General features: G+C 39.4%; 1 long non-coding RNA gene across 1 annotated transcript; it reads left to right on the top strand.

Moving 5' to 3' along the window:
* Nucleotides 1–119: 119 nt before the first annotated feature.
* LOC147914563 (uncharacterized) lies at nt 120–23,434 on the top strand. The gene is made up of 3 exons (XR_015555186.1): nt 120–343; nt 18,983–19,132; nt 23,295–23,434. It is a non-coding gene; the product is annotated as an uncharacterized LOC147914563 (long non-coding RNA).
* The last annotated feature ends 736 nt before the right edge of the window (nt 23,435–24,170 follow it).

The raw sequence follows: 24,170 nt of genomic DNA, 5'->3' as shown, positions 1-24,170 counted from the left end.
ATTGGTTCGCGAAGGAAAGAGCCCCGAATGCTGGGCTCCGATTGGTCTGCGAAGGAAAGGGCGTGACTCCTACAGAGGCCATTTTTGTTTTGGGCAAAAGAAACAAGTGGCGCCCCTGCGGTGGGTGAGACTTGAGGCAGTGATTCCAGGCTAGGAGGTGATTCCGACAGCTGCTGTTTCTGCACGTCAGCCTCCACCGCGGGGCTGTCTGCTGTTTAGTAAGTCCCGGGGCTCTGAAAGACTGCCATCGGGAAATGCTCCGACCATTACAAAGGAGACAAGCTGCAGCCGACCCTGAAACCCTGCGGCGGTCCAGAGGCCGCGGGGTGCTGTGCTGCCCCAGGTAAAGAATCAGAGCAGCGATGAATCGGGCGGAGAGAGGCGGGGGAAAGACATCAGAAGCAACTTTTTGATTTTCTTTTTAATGCTCGCTACATATATTGTATAGTAATAAGTGCTCAGAAGCGGGCTAATTAAGGGCTCATTCATTCATTCGAACGTTTAGCAACGTGTACTATATGCGAGGCGACCACATGTAATTTATCTACCAAACAAGACACTTTGGGGAGTGAAAGAGGGTGCGGTTAATAATTAAGCCTGGTCAACAGGCACAAACTTAGTCATGTGGTCAGCTTAACTGACACCAAGTACAGTGCTGGGCACTTGGGATTCAAAGGCAGTAGGATATAGTCCATGCCCTCAAGAGATTAGTCTAGTAGACATGTCATCGGTTAAGTGTAATCAAATACTGTAGGTGCAACGAGAAATGTATATGGGGTATTAAAAAAGGAAATTGTCAGTGTTGGAGGGTGGGGGGATAAGAAGAAAAGCTTCAGAAAGGAGTAATGTTTGTGGTGAGTAAATGATGATGAGGTTTCCTTTAAATAGACAAGGAGATGGAGGCCATTGTAGGAGCAGAAATAACATGAGCAACCCAAGAGACCTAAAATAGCATGATCCATCGGAGATGGTGGCTGCAGGACTCAGCCTGTGCAGGTGAAAGGGGTGTGGTGAAGAGTATTGGGTGGAGGGACTAGAGTGTTGTGTTGGGGCTGGATCATGAACACTCTTGTGTGCCATACCAAGGGAATTGGATTTCTACTGTAATTTAAACAATGGGAACTATCAGAGTTTTCTAGTGTGAGAAATTAAGTGACCAAGTTTTCATTTTGAAAGATCTTCTGACATTACTAATCTGGAGGACAGAGATTAGACATGAGAAGGACAGTTAGAAGACTTTAGCAGTAGTTCAAGCAAAAGACGATAAAAATTTAAACAAAGATTATGGTAATGGGAGTGGAATGTAAGAATCAGGTGAAATTTTAAGGCAATAACTCATATAATATGTAAGGGACAGGGAGGAGACAAAATGACTCCCAGATTCCTGACTCAGGTGCCTGGATGGATGCAGTGACTGTTCACAGAAATAAGAACTGTGGGAGGAGGAGCAGGCTTGGGAAGAAAATGAGCTCCTGTTTAAACAGGTGGAATGTGAATTTCTTGTGGGCTGTTGGACATACAGTCGGGAGCTAAGGCAAGAGTTCTTATTTGCATGTATATAATATGTAAGCTGTGGAAAGGATTGCCCTCACTCAGAAAAGGAAAGGGCCAAAGACAGAATCTTGGGGGGAAACACCCATATGTAAGACTTGGCAGAGAAAGAGGAGCTAGGAAGGTGGGGGGAGACACACAAGATGGATCCTATTAATTAATCAATTAATGTGCTCAAGAATACAGCTCAAGTTGGGAGGACCTACACACTACCTTCTGATGCGTGTTTAGGTAGACACATTGGGGTGGGTTCTGTATTAGGAAAATCACAGGGTTCATAAGAGTATCAAAGAAAAGAACGTAAAACATCTCTCACAGTGCCTGGTGCATAGTAGCATGTGGGAAAAGGTGACTGTCACTATTGTAGCAGGCAAGGGTTTGCCAGCACAAACTCAGGTATGCAAGAAATGCAGCATTTCTTTATTCTCTCCAGCAAACTTAAATCTCCATCCCACTAGGTTATTAGAAAATTCAAGCTCATCATGTTTGGGGCTTCCTGGCACTCCCTAGGGTCACACCAGAATCTGGCACTAGACTGTAAAGTTTACAATGGGAGGATCATTGTTTTGTTCACCCCAGTATCTCCAGCAACTAGAACAGTGCCTGGAAAATGGTGAAGAGTCTCTAGTCTTCTGTCTGTTAGGGTCACCATGGATAGCTCCCTGTGCAAGTCTGATGAGCGTGTGAATGTGCATTTCTATGCCATGCTTGGACCCAGGCGAGGCCCAGGTGTCATTACTGAGATAGGCTCCCACTTACCTGGGGGCCCCAGAAAACTATTCCCACCAGGGAGCAGAGCTAGATTTCTGTCACTTCTCCATACCAGAGAATCTTTCCCTCTGCTCCCTCACTGCCATCATATGATCATCTCTTGCCTCTCCTTCCTCAAGGACACGTCAAAGCTCTGTGCAGTGAGTTTAAAGATTGTGAGCAGCTTCTATGCCAGTCCCGTAGGTGCCCTGAGACCAGAGATCACAAAGCATCTGGATATCAGAAAAGGGGAGGGGGCCAGCCCTGTTGCATAGTGGTTAAGTTTACAATGCTCCACTTCACCAGCCTGGGTTCGATTCCTGGGCACAGACCTACACCACTCAGCAGCAGCAGCAGTGACCCACATACAAAAAAATAAATAAATGAGGATTGGTAACAGATGTTAGCTCAGGGTGAATCTTCCTCAGCAAAAATAAATAAATAAATAAAAAAGAACAGTGGAGGAAAATACAGCAAAACACAAACTAACCCCTGATCAAATTATCCTGCCATATGGTTTGTGAACAAAAATGGGTAAGACATCAATCAATCATTAATTAATAACATTGACAGTAACAACACAGATGTGAAGAAGCTGATGGAATGCTACATATGCCTCCTTTCACCCCTAACTCACACAAGCACCAAATTCTTACCCTCCTGTGAACCTGAGAGGGGACAAAGGTGCCTCATTACCCAGGAAATACTGCCTCCAAATCTCATTGGGTAATGTCTATAATGTAGATCTTAGGGCACACTGTAGGCATATTCATTCAGAATCCCAGGAGCCTGTAAATCTGCATTTCAACAAGCTATTCTGGGTAAGTCTCATTTGTTGGCTAAAGCATAGACAGAGAAGAAAAACACATTTGAGGAGAAGTGCTCAGCACTGACAGGGACTTGGACAACAGGAGCAATAACTGGGAGCTACAGGGAGAATGCACTCCAGGCACAACAAGCTGAAGTCCCTAACATGTTCAAAGAGGGATATCTTTTGTGCAATATTGACACCTTATGTTAATAGCTAAGATTTACACAGCATCTTCCTCCTGAAGCTGGAGGAGACCACCAGAACTGAATTACTCACATAGCAAAATGGTTACCAGTACAGGTTCTGGAGCCAGACTCATGTTTAATTCTTACCAAGGACGTTACAGATTATGTCTGAGAATTGGATTTCAGTTATATACTTCATTTTTATTAAAACATAAGTACACAGAATGTGAGACACATACTAAAAGGCAAAAACCAAGCTTTGAAGAGACAGAGTAAGCATCAGAACCACTCTCAGATATGTCAGGGGTGTTGGAATTATCAGACCAGGAATTTAGAACAACTATTATTAATATGTTAAGGGCTCTAATGGATAAAGTAGACAGCATGCAAGAACAGATGGGCAATGTAAACAGAGACATGGAAATCCTAAAAAAGAACCAAAAAGAAATGCTAGAGATGAAAAACACTGTAACAGAAATGAAGAATGCCTTTGATGGACTTAGTATCCTGGGCACGGCTGAGGAGAGAATCTCTGAGCTAGACGGTATCTCAGTAGAATCCTTGAAAACTGAAATGCAAAGAGAACCAAGACTGAAAAAAAAAGAACAGGGGGCCAGCCCCGTGGCATAGCAGTTAAGTGAACGTGCTCTGCTGCTGGCGGCCTGGGTTTGGATCCCAGGCGCCCACCGACGCACTGCTTGTCAGGCCATGCTGTGGCGGCGTCCCACATAAAGTGGAGGAAGATGGGCACAGATGTTAGCCCAGGGCCAGTCTTCCTCAGCAAAAAGAGGAGGATTGGCATGGGTGTTAGCTCAGGGCTGATCTTCCTCACAAAAATAAAAATAAATTAAAAAAAAAAAAAAAGAACAGAAGGTCAGCATCATGGCTGAGTGAGCTGTTCCTGTAGCCTCTCCCCCGCAAGATACAACTAAAAGGACATTCATTAGCCAACAGAGGATACCCACACAGCACAATAGGATCTAAAATAACTATGAACATTTCATTTTAATCACAAACTCACAACAAAAAATGAAATAACTTGTGACAACAATGACTTAGATGAGGAAGAGGAAAACAATGGAACCTGATTAGGCTAATGGTGATAAGAGGCTACCAGAAAATGGACTCTCTCATCTACGAGACCTTCTATACAAACTGCATGGTAACCACTAAACAAAAAACAAAAAAAAACAGAACAGAGACGCAAATGATAAGTAAAGAAAAAACCATCAAAGAAAATCACCAAACTGAAATGGCAGTCAGAAATACAAGGGAAGAGAAACAAGGGAAATATAGAACAACCAGAAAACAACAGATAAAATGGCAGTGTTAAGCCCCCATATATCAATAATCACTCTAAATGTAAATGGATTGAATTCGCAAGTCAAAAGACACACAATGGATGGCCGGATTGAAAAATGAGACCCAACAATATGCTGCTCCAGGAAACACATCTCAGCTCTACAGACAAACACAGGCTCAGAGTGAAGGGATGGAAGACAATACTCTAAGCAAATGGCAAACAAAAGAAATCAGGTGTTGCCATACTTATATCAGACAAAGTTGACTTCAAGATAAAAAAGACAATGAGAAACAAGGAGGGGCAGTATATAATGATAAAGGGGACATTCTACCAAGAGGACATAACACTTACTAATATATATGCACCTAACACAGGAGCACCAAACTACACAGAGCAAATGTTAACAGACCTACAGGGAGACATTAACAGCAACACATAATAGTAGGGGACCTCAACACCCAACTTACGTGAATGTAGATCATCCAGACAGAAAGTCAACAAGGAAAAAATGGAATTAAATGAAAAACTAGACCAGATGGACTTATAGATATATAGAGAGCATTCCACTCAAAAACAGCAGAATACACATTCTTCTCAAGTGCACATGGAACATTCTCAAAGATAGACTTACGTTGGGAAACAAGGCAAGATTCATTAAGTTTAAGAAGAGTGAAATCATATCAAGCATCTTTTCTGACCGTAATGCTAAGAAACTAGAAATCAACTATAAGAAAAAAGCTGGGAAAGCCACAGATATGTGGAAACTAAACAACATGCTACTGAACAACCATTGGATCAATGAAGAAATCAAAGGAGAAATCCAAAAATACCAGGAGACAAATGAAAATGAAAATACATCATGCCAAACTCTTATGGTGTGCAGCAAAAGTGCTCCTAACAGGGAAATTCATAGCAATACAGGCCCACCTCAACAAACAAGAAAAATCTGAATTAAGTACTCTTAAATGACACCTAACAGAACTAGAAAAAGGAGAACAAACAAAACCCAAAGTCAGTAGAAGGAGGGAAATAATAAAAATTAGAGCAGAAATAAATGAAATAGAAACCTAAAAAGAAAAAAAAACAATAGAAACAATCAATGAAACTAAGAGCTGATTCTTTGAGAAGATAAATAAAATTCACAAGTCCTTAGCCAGATTCAATTAAGAAAAAAAGAGAGAAGGCTCAAATAAATAAAATTAGAAATGAAAGAGGAGAAATTACAATGCATACCACAGAAATACAAAGGATTATAAGAGAATACCATGAAAAACTATATGCCAACGAATTGGATAACCTAGAAGAACTGGATAAGTTCTTAGACTCATACAACCTCCCAAAACTGAATCAAGAAGGAATAGAGAATCTGAATAGAGCAATTGCAAGTAAAGAAATTGAAACAGTAATCAAAACCCTCCCAAAAAACGAAAGTCCAGGACCAAATGGCTTCTCTGGAGAATTCTACAAAACATTCAAAGAAGATTTACTACCTATCCTTCTCAAACTATTGCAAAAAATTGAGGAAAGAATGCTGCCTAACTCATTCTATGAGGCCAACATTACCCTGATTCAAAACCTGTTAAGGACAAGACAAAGGAGGAAAATTACAGGCCGATATCACTGATGAACATAGATGCCAAAATCCTCAACAAAATGAATACAGCAATACATTAAAAGGATCATACACTATGATCAAGTGGGATTTATACCAGGCATGCAGGGATGGTTCAACATCTGCAAATCAATTAATGTGTTATGCCACATTAACAAAATAAGGAATAAAAACCACATGATCATCTCAATAGAGTCAGAGAAAGCATTTGACAAGATCCAGCATCCATTTATGACAAAAACTCTCAATACAATGGGTACAGAAGGAAAGTACCTGAATATAATAAAGGCAATATGTGACAAACCCACAGCCAACATCATACTCAACAGGTTAAAAATGAAAGCCATTCCTCTGAGAACAGAAACAAGACAAGGGTGCCCACTGCCGCCACTCCTATTCAACATAGTACTCGAGGTTTTGGCCAGAGCAATTAGGCAAGAAAAAGAAATAAAAGGTATCCAAATTGGAAAGGAAGAAGTGAAACTCTTGCTGTTTGCAGATGACATGATTCTCTATATAGAAAACCCTAAAGAATCCATTGGAAAACTATTAGAAATAATCAACAACTACAGCAAAGTTGCAGGGTACAAAATCAACTTACAAAATCAGTCGCATTGCTATACTCTAATAACGAACTAGCAGAAAGAGAAGTCAAGAATACAATCCCATTTACAATCACAACAAAAAGAATAAAATATCTAGGAATAAATTTAACCAAGGAGCTGAAAGACCTATACACCGAAAACTATAAGACATTATTGAAAGAAAGCAAAGATGACATAAAGCAATGGAAAAATATTCCATGCACTTGGATTGGAAGAATAAACATAGTTAAAATGTCCATATTACCTAAAGCAATCTACAGATTCAATGAAATCCCAATCAGAACCCCAATGACATTCTTCATGGAAACAGAACAAAGAATCCTAAAATTTATATGGAACAACAAAAGACCCAGAATAGTGAAAGTGATCCTGAGAAAAAAGAACAAAGCTGGAGGCAGCAGAATCCCTGACTTCAAAATATAGTACAAAGCTATAGTGATCAAAACAGCATGGTACTGGCACAAAAACAGATACATAGATCAATGGAACAGAATCGAGAGCCCGGAAATAAAACCACACATCTATGGACAGTTAATCTTCAACAAAGGAGCCAAGAACATACAATGGAGGAAGGAAGGTCTCCTCAATAAGTGGTGTTGGGAAATCGGGACAGCCACATGCAAAAGAATGAAAGTAGACCATTATCTTACACTGTACACAAAGTTAACTCAAAATGGATGAGAGACTTGAAGCTAAGACCTGAAACCACAAAACTCCTAGAAGAAAATATAGACAGTACATTCTTTGATATCGGTCTTAGCAGCATCTTTTTGAATACCGTGTCTACTCAGGCAAGGGAAACAAAGGAAAAATAAACAAATGGGACTACATCAGACTAAAGAGCTTCTGCAAGGCAAAGGAAACCCTGAACGAAATGAAAAGACAAGCCACCAGTTGGGGGAAAATATTTGCAAACCATATATCTGGCAAAAGCTTAATCTCTAGAATATTTTGAAAACTCATTCATCTCAACAACAGCAAAATAAACAACCTGATCAAAAAACGGGCAGAAGATGTGCACAGACATTTCACCAAAGAAGATACACAGATGGCCAACAGGCACATGAATTGATGTTCAACATCACTAATTATTAAGGAAATGCAAATCCAAACTACATTGAGATATCACCTTACACCTGTTAGAATGGCTATAATCACCAAGACAAAAAATAACAAATGTTGGAGAGGATGTGGAGAAAAGGGAACCCTCAAATACTGCTGGTGGGAATGCAAACTGGCGCAGTCACTGTGGAGATTTCTCAAAAAATTAAAAATAGAAATACCATAAGATCCAGCTATCCCACTACTGGGTATTTATTCAAAGAACTTGAAATCAGCAATTCAAAGAGACTTATGCATCCCTATGTTCATTGTAACATTATTGACAACAGCCAAGATGTGGAAGCAACCCAAGTGCCCATTGACTGATGAATGGATAAAGAAGATGTGGTATATATATATATATATATATATATATATATATATATATATACACACAATGGAATACTACTCAGCCATAAAAAAGACAAAATTATCCCATTTGCAACAACATGCATGGAGTGATGGTATTACATTAAGCAAAATAAGCCAGACAGAGAAAGACAAACACCACATGATTTCACTCATATGTGGAAGATAAACACATAGCCAAAGAAAACAGATTAGTGGTCACTGGAGGAGAAATGGGTTGGGAGGTGGGTGAAGGGGGTAAAGGGGCACATATACATGGTGATGGATAAAAATTTGACTATTGGTGGTGAGCACAATGCAGTCTATACAGAATACTGATAAATAATAATGTACACCTGAAATTTCACAATGTTATATGCTATTATGATCTCAATAAAACAATAATAATAAAAAAACAGATAAGACTATCCAAGAACTGTGGGAAAACTACAAAAGGTGTAACATATGCATAATGGGATGCCAGAAGGAGAAGAAAAAGAGAAAGGAACAGAGGAAATATTTGAAATGATAATGACTGAGAATTTTCCCAAACTAATGTCACACTAATGTCCAAAACACACATCCAGGAGGCTCAGAGTCACCAAGAAGGATAAATGCTAATAAAAACTACACATAGGCATATCATTTTCAAACTATAGAAAATCAAAGATAAATTTAAATATCCTGAAAGAATCCAGGGGAAAAAAATCTTAGCAATGAGGAACAATGGTAAGAATTATATCTGACTTCTCCTCAGACTCCATGCCAGCAAAAAGAGAGTGGAGTGAGATATTTACAGTGCTGAAAGGAAAAAACCAGCAACCTAGAATTCTGTACCCTGTGGAATTATCCTTCAAAAGTGAAGGAGAGGGTCCAGCTCGGTGGCATAGTGGTGAAGCTCACACGCTCCGCTTTGGCGGCCCAGAGCTCTTTGGTTCGAGTCCCAAGTGCAGACCTGCACACCGCTCATCAAGCCATGCTGTGGAGGTGTCCCACATACAAGATAGAGGAAGACTGGCACAGATGTTAGCTCAGGGACAATCTTCCTCAAGCAGAAAGAGGAAGATTGGTAATGGATGTTAGCTCAGGGCCAGTCTTTCTCTTAAAAAAAAAAAGTGAAGGAGAAATAAAGACTTTCTCAAACAAAAATTGAAAGATTTTGTTGCCAGTAGACTTGCTTGCAAGAATTATTAAAAGAAATTCTTTAGAGAGAAGGAAAATAATATAGGTAAGAAACTCAGATCTACGTAAAGTAAGGAAGAGCATAGAAGAAGGAATAAGTGAAGGTAAAATAAAACATTTTATTCTCTTATTTTTACTTGCTCTAACAGATAAAAGTTTGTTCAAAATAATAATACCAACGATGAATTCGATTATGTATGCTTATGTATATATCTTATGTATATATGTATGCTTAAATATAAGTGAAATGAACGACAACAATGATACAAGGGGCAGGAGGGAGAATTAGGATTATTTTGTTGTTATGAGGTATCACCTTACCCATGAAGTGATATAGTGTTATTTGAGAGTGGACTTGGAGCAGCCGTAAATGTTTATTGCAAATTCTAGAGCAACTACTAAAAAAAGTTTAAAAAGAAGTAAAACCTTGGGCCGGCCCCGCCGTTAAGTGCGCACACTCAGCTACTGGTGGCCCAGGTTCGGATCCCGGGCGCGCACTGACACACCGCTTCTCTGGCCATGCTGAGGCCGCGTCCCACATACAGCGACTAGAAGGATGTGCAGCTATGACATACAACTATCTACTGGGGCTTTCGGGGAAAAAAAGGAGGAGGATTGGCAATAGATGTTAGCTCAGAGCCGGTCTTCCTCAGCAAAAAGAAGGATTAGCATGGATGTTAGCTCAGGGCTGATCTTCCTCACAAAAAAAAAAAAAGTAAAACCTGTATGCTAGGAAAGGAGAGAAAATAGAATCATATAAATGCTCAATTAAAACCACAAAAGGCAGAAAAAAGGTGGAATACAAAAATAAGAACTAAGATCAAGTGCAACAAATAGAAGACAATAAAAAATATGGTAGATATTAATCTAACTGTATCAATAATCACTTTGAATGTCAATGGTCTAAATGCACCAATTAAAAGACAGAGATTGTCTGCGTGGATAAAAAAACAAGAGCTAACTGTATGTTGTCTACAAGAAACTCACTTTAAGTATGAAGACACATATACATTAAAAGTAAATGGATGGGGCCAGCCCCGTGGCTTAGCGGGTAAGTCCGCGCGCTGGGCTACTGGCGGCCCGGGTCCGGATCCCGGCTGCGCACCAACGCACCGCTTCTCTGGCCATGCTGAGGCCGCGTCCCACATACAGCAACTAGAAGGATGTGCAACTATGACATACAACTATATACTGGGGCTTTGGGGAAGAAAAAAGGAGGAGGATTGGCAATAGATGTTAGCTCAGAGCTGGTCTTCCTCAGCAAAAAGGGGAGTATTAGCATGGATGTTAGCTCAGGGCTGATCTCCCTCACCAAAAAAAAAAAAAACGTAAATGGATGGAGAAAAATATACCATGCTAATACTAATAAAAAGAAAACTGGAGTAACTACATTAATTTCACACACAGCAGACTTCAAATCAAGGAAAGTTACAAGGGATAAAGAAGGGCATTACGTAATGATAAAGGGGCCAATTCTCCAATAAGACATAGCAATCCTTAACACGTATACTCCTAACAACAGAGTGTGTAACTGTGAGGCAAAAACTGCAAGGAGAAATAGATGAATCCACTGTCATAGTTGTAGACTTCAACACCCTTCTCTCAGGAATGAACAGATCCAGCAGGCAGTAAATCAGTAAGGACATAGGTGAAATCAACAGCACCATCGATCAACTGGAAATAATTGACATCTACAGACTACTTCACCCAACAACAGCAGAATACTCATTCTTCTCAAGCTTACATGGAACATTGACCAAGATAGACCACACTTGGGGCAATGAAACACACCTTAATAAATTTAAGATAATAGAAATCATACAGTGTCTGTTCTCAGACTGCAATGGAATTGAATTAGACATCAATAACAGAAAGATAACTGGAAAATCCCCAAATTATATCAAGATTAAACAAACATTTCCAAATAACACATGGATCGAAGAAGAAATCTCAAGAGAAATTTTGAAATGTTTTGAACTAAATAAAAATGAAAGCACAGCTTATTTAAATTTGTGGGGTGCAGTGAAAGCAGTGCTTAGAGAGAAATTTATAGCATTGAATTCGTATATTAGAAAAGAAGAAAAGTCTAAAATCAATAATCTAAGTTTCCACCTTAGGAAACCAGAAAAGAAGAACAAATTAAATTCAAACTAAGCAGAAGAAAAGAAATAAAAATTAGAGCAAACACATACAACTCAAGAGAAAAAAAAATCTGATTAGAAAATGGACAGAGGTTCTGAATAAACATTTTTCCAGTGAAGACATACAGATGGCCAGCAGGTACATGAATAGGTGCTCAACATCACAAATCATCAGGGAAATGCAAATCAAAACCACAGTGAGATATCACCTCACACCAGTTAGAATGGCTAATATCAAAAAGACAAGAAATAACAAGTGTTGGCAAGGATATGGTGAAAAGGAAACCCTCGTACGCTATTGAAGGAATGTAAATTGGTGCAGCCACCATGGAAAACAGTATGGAAGTTCCCCAAAAAATTAGAAATAGATTTATCATATAATCCAGCAATTCTGCTTCAGGGTATTTATCCAGGAAGGAAATGAAGTCACTATCTCGAAAAGATATCTGCACCCTCATGTTCATTGAAGCGTTATTTATAATAGCCAAGACATGTACACAACCTAAGTGTCCATTGATGAATGGATAAAGAAGATGTGGCATATATATTCAATGGAGTATTACTCAACCATAAACAAGAATGTAATCTTGCCATTTGCAACAACATGAATGGACTTTGAAAACATTATGCTAAGTTCAATAAGTCAGACAGAGAAAGATAAATGCCATATGATCCCACCTGATGTGGAATCTAAAATAAATAAGACCTGAACTCATAGATACAGAGTACAGATTGGTGGTTGCCGGAGGCAGAAGGTGTGGGGCAGGTGAAATGAATGAAGGGGGTCAACAGGTACAAACTTACATTTATAAAATAAATAAGTCCTGGGGTTGTGATGTACAGCATGGGGACTATAGTTAACAATACTGTATTGTATACTTGAAATTGCTAAGAGAGTAGATCTTAAAAGTTCTCGTCACAAGAACAAAAATTATAATTATGTGTGGTGATGGATGTTAACTAAACTTGTAGTAATCATTTAGCAATATATACATATATCAAATCATTATGTTGTATACTTAAAACAAGTACAATTTTATGTGTTAATTATATCTCAATTAAAAAATAGTAAAATACTACACACTCTATTCAAAAATTTTGATTTTGTCACTTAAGAATATATAAAGCACATCCCTTTAGATCAGTACATTTAGATTGTACTTATTTTTTAAGTAGTTACATAATTTTCCATCATACCTATATCAAAATATATATATATATTTTTTTATGTAGTGAGGGAAGATTTTATTTTTTTTTCAGTTATTTTATTGAGGTCATATTGTTTTATAACATTGTGTAATTTCAGCTGTACATTATTATGTATCAGTTTCTGTATAGACTGCGTTGTGCTCACCACCAATAATCTAATTTTTATCTGTCATCATACATATATGCTCCTTTACCCCATTTGCCCATCCCCCCCTTCTCCTCTGGTAACCACTAATCTGTTCTATTTATCCATGTGTTTGTTTATCTTCCACATATAGGTGAAATCATACAGTGTTTGTCTTTCTCTGTCTGGCTTACTTTGTTTAACATATACCCTCAAGATCCATCCATGTTCTTGCAAATGGGACAATTTTTTTTATGGCTGTGTAGTATTCCGTTGTATATATATACTACATTTCCTTTATGCATTCATCACTTGAGGGGCACTTGTGTTGCTTCCATGTCTTGGCTATTGTGAATAATGCTGAAATGAACATAGGGGTGCATGAGTCTGTTTGAATTGTTGATTTCAAATTCTTTGTATAAATACCCAGTAGTGTGATAGCTGGATCATATGGTATTTCTATTTTTAATTTTTTGAGAAATCTCCATACTGTTTTCCATAGTGGCTGCACCAGTTTGCAGTCCTGCCCACAGTGTATGAGGGTTCTCCACATCCTGTCCACCATTTGTTATTTTTTGTCTTGGTAATTATAGCTGTTCTAACAGGTGTAAGGTGATATCTCAATGTAGTTTTGATTTGCGTTTCACTAATAATTAGTGATGTTGAACATCAATTCATGTGCATGTTGGCCATCTGTATATCTTTTTTTGGAAAAATGTCTGTTCAGATCCTCTGCCTATTTTTTGATCAGGTTGTTTGTTTTGTTGTTGTTGAGTTGTATGAGTTCTTCATATATCTTGGAAATTTACCCTGTGTCGGATATATGATGCAAATATTTTCTCCCATTGGGTGGGTTGTCTTTTCATTTTGTTCGTGGTTTCCTTTGCCTTGCAGAAGCTCTTTAGTCTGATGTAGTCCCATTTGTTTATTTTTCCTTGTTTTCTATGCCTGAGTAGACATGATATTCGAAAAGATGCTGCTAAGACCAATATCAAAGAATGTACTGCCTATATTTTCTTCTAGGAGTTTTGTGGTTTCAGGTCTTACCTTCAAGTCTCTAATCCATTTTGAGTTAATTTTTGTGTACAGTGTAAGATAATGGTCTACTTTCATTCTTTTGCATGTGGCTGTCCCGATTTCCCAACACCATTTATTGAAGAGACCTTCCTTTCTCCATTGTATGTTCTTGGCTCCTTTGTTGAAGATCAGCTGTCCACAGATGTATGGTTTTATTTCTGGGGTTTCAATTCTGTTCCATTGATCTGTGTGTCTGTTTGTGTGCCAGTACCATGCTGTTTTGATCACTATAGCTTTGTACTATATTTTGAAGTCAGGGATTCTGCTGCCTCCAGCTTTATTCTTTTTTCTCAGGATCACTTTCACTATTCTGGGTCTTTTGTTGTTCCATATAAATTTTAGGATTCTTTGTTCTGTTTCCATGAAGAATGTCATTGGGGTTCTGATTGGGATTTCATTGAATCTGTAGATTGCTTTAGGTAATATGGACATTTTAACTATGTTTATTCTTCCAATCCAAGTGCATGGAATATTTTTCCATTGCTTTATGTCATCTTTGCTTTCTTTCAGTAATGTCTTATAGTTTTCGGTGTATAGGTCTTTCAGCTCCTTGGTTAAATTTATTCCTAGATATTTTATTCTTTTTGTTGTGATTGTAAATGGGATTGTATTCTTGACTTCTCTTTCTGCTAGTTCGTTATTAGAGTATAGCAATGCGACTGATTTTGTAAGTTGATTTTGTACCCTGCAACTTTGCTGTAGTTGTTGATTATTTCTAATAGTTTTCCAATGGATTCTTTAGGGTTTTCTATATAGAGAATCATGTCATCTGCAAACAGCAAGAGTTTCACTTCTTCCTTTCCAATTTGGATACCTTTTATTTCTTTTTCTTGCCTAATTGCTCTGGCCAAAACCTCTAGTACTATGTCTCTGTATTTTGATTGGAGAATACAATCTATTTACATTTAGGGTGATTATTGATATATGAGGTCTTAATACTGTCATTTTATCTCTTGTTTTCCAGTCATTCTATATTTCTATTGTTTCTCTTCCCTTGTATTTCTGACTGCCATTTCAGTTTCGTGGTTTTCTGTGTTGGTTTTCTCATTTTCTCTTTATTTATGATTTGTGGCTGTATTCTCATTCTTTGTTTAGTGGTTACCATGAGGTTTGTATAAAAGATCTCATAGGTGAGATAGTCTGTTTTCTGATAGTCTCTTATCTCCATTAGCCTAATCAGGTTCCACCTCTTTCCTCTTCCCCTTCTGAGTTATTGTTGTCACAAATTATTCAGTTTTGTGTTGTGAGTTTGTGACTAAATTGAAGTCTTTATAGTTATTTCTGATGCTTTCCTTCCCTTTATCTTTTATGTTATAATTAAGTATATGCTAACCTGTTCTGATAGAGAGCTGCAATTTTCTGATTTTGTCTGTCTATTTATTTCCTTGCTAAAGCTTTGTAAACCTTTGCCTTTTTGTTTCAAGTATGGGGGTTTCCTTCATCATTTCTTGTAAGAGAGGTCTAGTGGCGATGAACTCCCTTTTGTTCATCTGAGAAAGCTTTTATTTCTCTATTGTATCTGAAGGTTAGTTCCGCTGGATAGACTATTCTGGGCTGAAAGTTTTTGTCTTTCAGTATTTTGTATATATCATTCCATTCTTTCCTAGCCTGTAAGCTTTCTGGTGAGAAATCTGCTGAAAGCCTGATAGGAGTTACTTTGTAGGCTATTTTATTCTGCCTTGCTGCCCTTAATATTTTTTCTTTGTCATTGACTTTTGCCAGCTCTACTGTTGTATGCCTTGGCAAAGGTCTTTTTATATTGATATAATTAGGAGTTCTATTAACTTCATGTACTCATAAGTCCAGTTTCTTCTCCAGCTTTGAGAAGTTCTCAGCTATTATTTCTTTCAACAAGCTCTCTGCTCCTTTCTCCCTCTCGTCACCCTCTGGTATACCTATAATACTTATGTTTCTTTTCCTAATTGAGTTGGATATTTCTCGAAGAACTTCTTCATTTTTCTTAAATCTTAGTTCTCGCTCTTCCTCTACCTATAGCATTTCTATATTTCTTTTTCTTTTTTCTTTTCTTTTCTTTTTTTTTTTTTTTGCTGTGGAAGATTCTCCCTAAGTTAACATCTGTTGCCAGTCTTCCTCTTTTTGCTCCAGGAAAATTCCCCCTGAGATGACATCTGTGCCAGTATTCCTCTACTTTGTATGTGGGTTGCCACAACAGCATGGCCACTGACAAGTGGTGTAGATCTGTGCCCAGGAACCAAACCCAGGCTGCCAAAGCAGAGTGCACTAAACTTAACTGCTAGGCCATGGAGCCAGCCCTTTATTTCTGTCCTCTGATTCACTAATTCTGTCCTCCATAACATCAGCTCTATTTTTTATGGTTTCTAGATTATTTTTTATCTCATTAATTGTGTACTTCATATCCAGAATTTCTATTTGTGTGTGTGTTTTTTTTTTTTAGAGCTTCAATCACTTTGGTGAAGTATCCCTTCTGCTCGTTAATTTTACTCCTGAGCTCATTGAACTATCTTTCTGAGTTTTCTTGTGACTCATTTTGTTTCTTTATGACAACGATTTTGAATTCCCTGTCATTTAGATTGTAAATTTCTGTGAGTTCAGGATTGGTTTATGGAGACTCATCATTTTCCTTCTGCTCTGGAGTGTTAATGTAGTTCTTCATGGTGTTTGATGACTTGATCCTTTGCTGGTACATTTGTGGTAGCTTCAGGTTGCAGATTCCACCTGCCACCACTGGGGGACAGCAGGAGCTGTGTCTTCTGATCCTGCCCTGTCTGCTGGAAGTTGTGCAGGTAGGGCTGCTCTGCATTTGCATGGGCTGGCTGCAGCCACTCTGCAGGTTGTAGTCATGTAGGCAGGGCCTGTCTGCTAGGTGGGTGGGTCATGCATTGTAGGTGAGGCCTCTGTGCTTGGCAGGGGACTGGCTGAGCCACTGCGCTAGGTGGGAGGGCCGTCTATGCAGGGGCTTAGCCACCACTCAGTGGGTCCTGTGGGCAGCTGTGCTCCATGGACCAGGGTGCCTTCTGAGTGGACAGGGCGCTTTCTCACCTGTGCTATGCTCAGTGGGCAGGTGCCTTCACAGGGGCTGAGCCGCCGCCACTGGGGTAGAGCGTTCCCACCAGCAGGGCCGCCATGGCACAGTGAGCACTCCCTTGGGCCAGACTGCAACTCTTAAAGCCTTCGTGCAGGCCAGGCTGACCCCTCCTCCTCTCATAGTCCGCTGCCCGCTGAATGAGGATACGAGACCTGGCGCACTGCTGCCAGGGAGCAGGTGGGGTGCACTCACCTAGTTCTACTGCCTCCAGGGATTCAGTCCACCCACCTTCAGATGCACAGCTGCATGGATCTCTCAGAAGTCCTGTTGTGCTGTGCAGGGAATCCTCTGCTGGTTAATGAATGTCCATTTAGTTGTACCTTAGAGGGGGAGACTAAGGGAACAGCTCACTCTGCCATGATGCTGATGTCACTCTCAAAATATATTTAACTCTTCCTCTAGAGATGAATATTTAGGATGTTTCCCAATTTGGGTTGTTTGGCTGTTTTACTAGAATAAATACTATTACGACAAACTTCCTTGCACATGTATCCTCACGTACAGGTACTTCTTTCACCATAGACGTAGCCCCCAAAACAGAGCAGTTAGCTCAGGGGCTAGCATGTTTTTTTTATTAACAGTATTATTGAGACACCCGCCTTAAGTGTCGAGTTCAGTCAGATTTCACAGGTGCATATACCCATGGAATTGACATCTCTCTAAAAACACGGAACATTTCCTTCATCCCAGAAAGTTCCCTTGTGCCCCTTCCTAGCCAAACCTGCCCCTACCCCCCAATTAACCACTGATCTGATTTTGCCTAAGGACGGCCTGAAATTCCACTACAAGAAATTTATTCCCTGTGAGTTTTTTAATTGATTACTTGAAGATTCCTCTTTTAAATGCAGGTAGGACAAAGAATACTGAGTTTTAATCTCAATTTGCCCTTTGCCTCTCAGTTCTGTACTCCTCTGGATTTTTGTTTCTTCCTATGTCAGGTGGAAAAGTTTTGACTAGGTCAATCATTTCTATAGTCTTGAAGACTATAACAGGGTTAGATAAACTAATCTAAATATTTCAAAAGCCAAATAGGAATTGTACATGTATAATCCTGCAGCAGAGGCCAGCCTAAAATTTCTGTTTTCTTTGTTTCTAGGCTGAAATTATATGAATGCAAGGCAGTTACAATTGTTCCCTGGTGTTAATATTAACTTCTGGTTGACTGCTTATGAAATCATAACATTTCTGGGGCTCATGGAGGAAAAAAATTGAAAAGGTTTATAGGTATTAAACAGGTTGATCTCTAAGGTTCTGCAAGAGGATTAGGGCATAGAGTTGCTGTCTGTCATGCACACCTTATTGGGATAATTGAAAATATACGAATGGTGGGTTAAACTATTGCATCAGTGTTAAATGTCCGAAGTTTGATGACTGTACTGTGGTTACCTAAGAAAATGCTCTTATTCTTAGGAAATACTTAGGAAGTAATAAGAGGTCAAGAGAAGTATAAAAGGATAACCCACAAATGATTCAGAAAAAATAAAGAACAGAGACATGCACAAACAGAACAATAAAACAGAGGTAGTAAAAATGTTCAAAATCTGGGTAAAAGATATACGGGAATTTCATGTATTATTCTTGTAATTTTTCTGTAATTTTGAAATTATTACAGTTAAAAGGTTTTCTTAGGTAGATGATTAAAGACTGTACTAATTCAGACTGTTCTTTGTCCATTAGTTTGAATTAGTAAGAAATGTCTCTACTGTGTTAAGTAGGACCCTGGGGGCCTGGGAAAAATTCCTGTGCTGGTGCCACATCGTCCCTGTGGGTGAATCACAAGCCAGAAAGTTCTCTTATGTGATTCTACTGGGACTGCTGACTTCTATAAATTTGAGGGAGTGTGTTTGGGAAGAAAAGCAGAAGTTTCATGCTACTTAAGTCTAGAATGAAACAGAACCCATACGTGTGTATTTCAGGGCCGATCAAGTGGAAATGTCAATGGGGAAGTCCAGGTCAGCCGTCATTCCCATCACGATTAAGCGGCATGAAGATGCAGAATGCGGCGACGTGGCGCTGACCTCAGGGAGAATCACAGTCAAATCAGGATCCCATTTCCAGGATTCTTGGTAAGGCTGACTTGGCAATTCACAAATCTTACCACTTACAGTAAACATAAACACAAACCACTCCAGGCAGTTCATCTCTCGGATGAATGTGCAGGACAGTGCGAAGCTGTTTCTCAGGACTGTATGTGGTGTTCATGTGTTCTAAGAAAGATACATTCAGATCGAGAAACAATTTCCCGAGTATAATGGGACTGTGCGTGACCATCTCGTATGTGAGTATCAGATGTTAAAAATCTAGTATGCTCAGTGCCTGCCCTAGATTTCCTAGCTCTGGAAAAGCTTAGCATATTCTCCAAAAGCTATCATTTTAATTCACTAAGAAATAGAAACAATACTGATTTCCTTCAAACCTGTGAAGTCGTTTTGGTCAGAAAGGCAGGCATGCTTTCATTTGAAAGATACAGAAATCTTAGAAGTTGTCCATGTTCTTCTCATGGCCCCTGGGCTCCCTGATGTTTATAGTACAGGATTATTCACAGTAAAAAATGAGGTTGATACATCATGAGTCAATTCATTGCGAATAATGATGCATACAAATTTCAGCTCTGATGTTGTTGACTATATGATTCTGAGCAAATAGTTTATCTCTTGGAGACTCAGTTTCTTCACGAAACAGAGCGTCCCAAGAAAGGCAAGCAGAACAGTGAGGGATCTGGAAACCATGTGACCTAGAGAATTGGTAAGAGAACTCTCACTCCTATGAGAATGGTCAAAAGTCAGAACACTGACAACACCAAATGCTGGTGAGGATGTGGAACAACAGGAACTCTCATTCATTGCTGGTGGGACTGCAAAGTGGTGCAGCCACTTTGGAAGACAGTTTGGCAGTTTCTTACAAAAATAAACGTATTCTTACCATACGATCCAGCGATTGTGCTCCTTGGTGTTTACCTACAGGATCTGAAAACTTAAGTCCACACAAAAACCTGCACATGGATGTTTATAGCAGCTTTGTTCATAATTGCCAAAAGTTGGAAATAACCAAAATGTCCTTCACTAGGTGAGTGGATAAATAAACTGTGGTACATCCAGGCAATGGAATATTATTAACCCTCCCCAAAAATGAGCTATCAAGCCATAAAGAGACATGGAGGAATCTTTTTTTTTTTAATTTTATTTATTTTTTTCCCCCAAAGCCCCAGTAGATAGTTATACGTCACAGCTACACATCCTTCTAGTTTCTGTATGTGGGACGCGGCCTCAGCATGGCCGGAGAAGCGGTGCGTCGGTGCGCACCAGGGATCCAAACCCGGGCTGCCAGCAGCAGAGCACGTGCACTCAACCGCCAAGACACGGGGCCGGCCCTGGAGGAATCTTAAATGCATGTTACTAAGTGAAAGAAGCCAATCTGGAAAGGCTACATACTGTATGATTCTGACTACATGACATTCTGGAAAAAGCAAAATAATGGACAGTAAGAATATTAGTGGTTGCTAGAGGTTGGGGAGTAGGGGTTGGGAGAAATGAATAGGCAGAGCACAGAGAATTTTTAGGGCAGTGAAAATATTCTATATGATACCATAATGCTGGAAACATGTCATTATACATTTGTCCAAACCCATGGAATGTACAATACCAAGAGTGAACCCTAATGTAAACTATGGACTTTGGGTGATTATGATGTGTCAGTGTAGATTCACCAATTGTAACAAATGTACCACTCTGGTGGGGGATGCTGGGGGATAATGGGGAAGGCTATGCACGTGTGGGGGCAGGGGATGTGTGGGAAATCTCTGTACTTTCCCCTCAATTTTGCTGTGAACCTGAAACTGCTCTAAAGAAATAGTCTTAAAAAAAATGTCTGGTGCATTAAAAACAAACCTTAATAGCAATTAATGTTCTTAAGTAAATTAAAAAGTTTTATAATTTAGTTTTATTCTCCACTACCCTCCAGAGAGAAAACTTTCAAGAAGCTAAAAAAGAAAAGAAATCTCCCCTCCCCCATCTCACTAACATGGATTGCCTACAGATTTCTTCTGAAAGATTCTTTTGTTCCCTACACCCACTGATTTTCTGGGTTTCTTTAATGCTGCCCCCTACGCAGGAAAAGTCTTTGCCTTCTTATCCCACAAGCCAACTCTCTCTCCTCTTTCAAATTCTCCGTCAAGGTTGAATTCTTGCAGAAATCCTACTTATCTCTAAAACTTAACTTCCAAATTTGGAAAGAGCATCTAATATAGTTTGTAAGAATTGTAATTGCTTTTCTTATTTGCCCCTTTTCTTGGGGTTATACAGGTCATATCCTTTCTGTGACAAATTTAATGAAAAAAATATAAGGTAATGATCATTAAGGCATTAAGGCATTTTTTTTTTTTTTTGGAGAAAGCAGTGGACTGCATGTCAGGAGTCTCTGCTTTGTGTTTGGGGCACATTGCTTTACCATTTTGCTGTTCGATTTTCTCATTTGTAAAATAAGTATGGTAGATTCTGATCCTTTTCATCTCTTAATGTCATGACTCCAAGACTTGTTACAAAGAAAAGTTATTATAACTGAAAGTTGTTTCTATTCAGACTAAGACCACCAGATGGTGGTATCCCAAAACTTGGAATCTACATTGCATGGGCAACGGATAACGTTTCCTTTTAGTGGTGGTTGATGTTAGGTAGCTTCACCGTCCAGAGCTTAATTCAGAAAGTAAATCGTGCTCCTTGAGAAGCAGAAAGCTTCTGGTGCCTCAAAATTAGAGGAGAAGTAAAAGGACCTCGAATTGGTTTGCTTTAAAGTCTGACTACTTGTTTTTAAGATCTTCATCCAAATATTAAGAATATGCAGAAGGTTTCTTGCATGTATGTCTTATAATTGAAAAAATTAATACACACACATGGTAACAAAACTTATTCAAAGAGGGTCAGTGCGAAGCCGTCTCCTTCTTGCTCCAAAACCTTGAGTTTCTTTAATTTCTTAGCCTCCTCTTCAGAGGGAAGTACACCGTTTACTGAAAAAAGCAAAGTGCAGACTAGTGCTTATAATATGCCGGAGCTTATAATATGCCACCATCTGTGTCTTCAAAATGTGTGTGTGTATATGTCCTGCCTATAAATTCATAGAGGATCTCTGGGAAGAAACACGAGGGAACTGGTAATTGTGGTCGCCACGGGGAAGAAAAATGGAGACGCCAGGCGACAAGACAGAAGCAAGCCTCAGTAGTCACTGTATACTTTTTTTACCTTTTAATTTTATACCGTCTGCAGCTGTCAATTAAAAATTCCCACAATATGTCTTGGAGACCATTAAATATCCACATAGTTCTATCTCATGCTTTTTAACAATACGGAAGGGTCTTACTCTACTTGAAGTTACGTATGTGCAGTTTTACCCAAAATAATATTGCCGAGAGCAGGCTTTGGAACCCAGCAGATCTGGGTTGAAATCCATGCTTTCTGGGCGCTGCTTCACTTCAGGCTCCTTCTCTGTAAATGGTCTGATAACAGGCGTTAGGGCTGTTGTGAGGGTTTAATGAGCAAGTTATGCAGATTATACAGATTATGGAAAGGTCCAGGCACATGGTACATACTCAGTGGAGTTCAGATTTCTTTCTCTCCTGGCTTTTTGGTTATTTGAAAAAGTTGATTAAATCCCTAAAATGGAAAGACAAATGTGTGTTGTTATTGTTGTTATTATTATTGTCTTTGTGTTTGTAGTAGACTTCTGCTCTGAGGAAATAAATACGGAAAAGTAGGTGTTAAAGTAAATGGGATCCAAGATCGTGTACCCTTTGAAAGGAAGCTTGCCTTTTATTTTTCAGGCAGTTAAATGAGAGCATGGAGTAATTATCCAGTCTTATTGTCATCTAAGCTATCCAATTTGAATAATTCAGGCCCAAAATGAGAAAGCTGTTTAAGACATCCAGCTAACATATAGCATATGTAGCTTATCTAGTGTGTTGACACAATTATCAAGAAATGATTGTAGAACGCTACTCTGTGTTACTATTTGTGGTGATCTAATTGTTCCACCCTCCCCAAATTTATATGTTGAAGCCCCAACTCCTAATGTGACCATGTTTGGAAACAGAGCCTTTATGGCGGTAACTAAGGTTAAATAAAGTCATAAAGGTGGAGCCCTAAGCCAATGGGACTCTCCTTATAAGAAGAAGAGACACCAGACTAGCTCGCTTGCTCTCACTCACTCTTCGCTCTCTGTCTCTCTCTGCATACACAGAGAAATGGCCATGTGAGGGAACAGGAAGGTGGCCGTCTACAAGCCAGAAGAGACCTCTCACCAGAAACTGAATTTGCTGGCACCTTGATCACGGACTTCCAGCCTCCAGAACTGTGAGAAAATAAACAGCTGTTGTTTAAGCCCCCCAGTCTGTGATATTTTGTTATGGCAGCCTGAGTAGATTAACACACTGCTAAAGGAATTTCCCTCTGTCTGGACGACTGGAAAAGGTGCTCTTGCTTTTGTGGAGATATATGCCTGTCTTCAATCAAAATTGTTTCTAAGACAAAAAAAGATACAGACAGTACAAATTCAGAAACCTTTCAAGAAGTTAGTGATTACTCTAGCAGTTAAATAAACTGCTGTGACAGTAATTGCACTTCGTCGCCTTCATTTTACAAATTCGGAAACTCAGGGCAAGAGAAAGGAAGTCAGCTCCTTCAGGGCTGAGCCAGAACTGCGTTTAATCCAGGTGCCCAGTGCTCTCACCTTCACACCCCCTGCCCTGGAGCCACGGGCCTCTCCCATTCCTCGGCTGTAGGGAGCCGTGAGCAGGAGGGGACGGGGAGCTGGCTGCACGCGCATCTCCCCGCAGGGCTCCAAGAGGCCAGGGTTTAGGGACACACTCTCTTCCCTGAACCCAAAACAGGACCTCTTGGAGAAGTCCTTTTTCTCTCTTAGTTGGGAGATGAGTGGAGATCTTTTTGATTTGGGTTATAAATACATTAAGGAATTTGCAGGTTATTTTGAGAACCAAGAATAGTGGATTTCACTCAACGAAATGAGTGGCAGTACATAACCCATACTCCTTAAACAATAATGGTCTAGATGGGATAATTAGCACCATTTAAAGATGGGTAGAAATCTAATGTTTAA

The sequence above is a fragment of the Ceratotherium simum genome, chromosome 19 (assembly GCF_057802395.1).
Source record: "Ceratotherium simum simum isolate JZ-2026a chromosome 19, ASM5780239v1, whole genome shotgun sequence".
Taxonomy (NCBI): Eukaryota; Metazoa; Chordata; class Mammalia; order Perissodactyla; family Rhinocerotidae; genus Ceratotherium; species Ceratotherium simum.
This window is presented reverse-complemented; position numbering and strand designations above follow the sequence as displayed.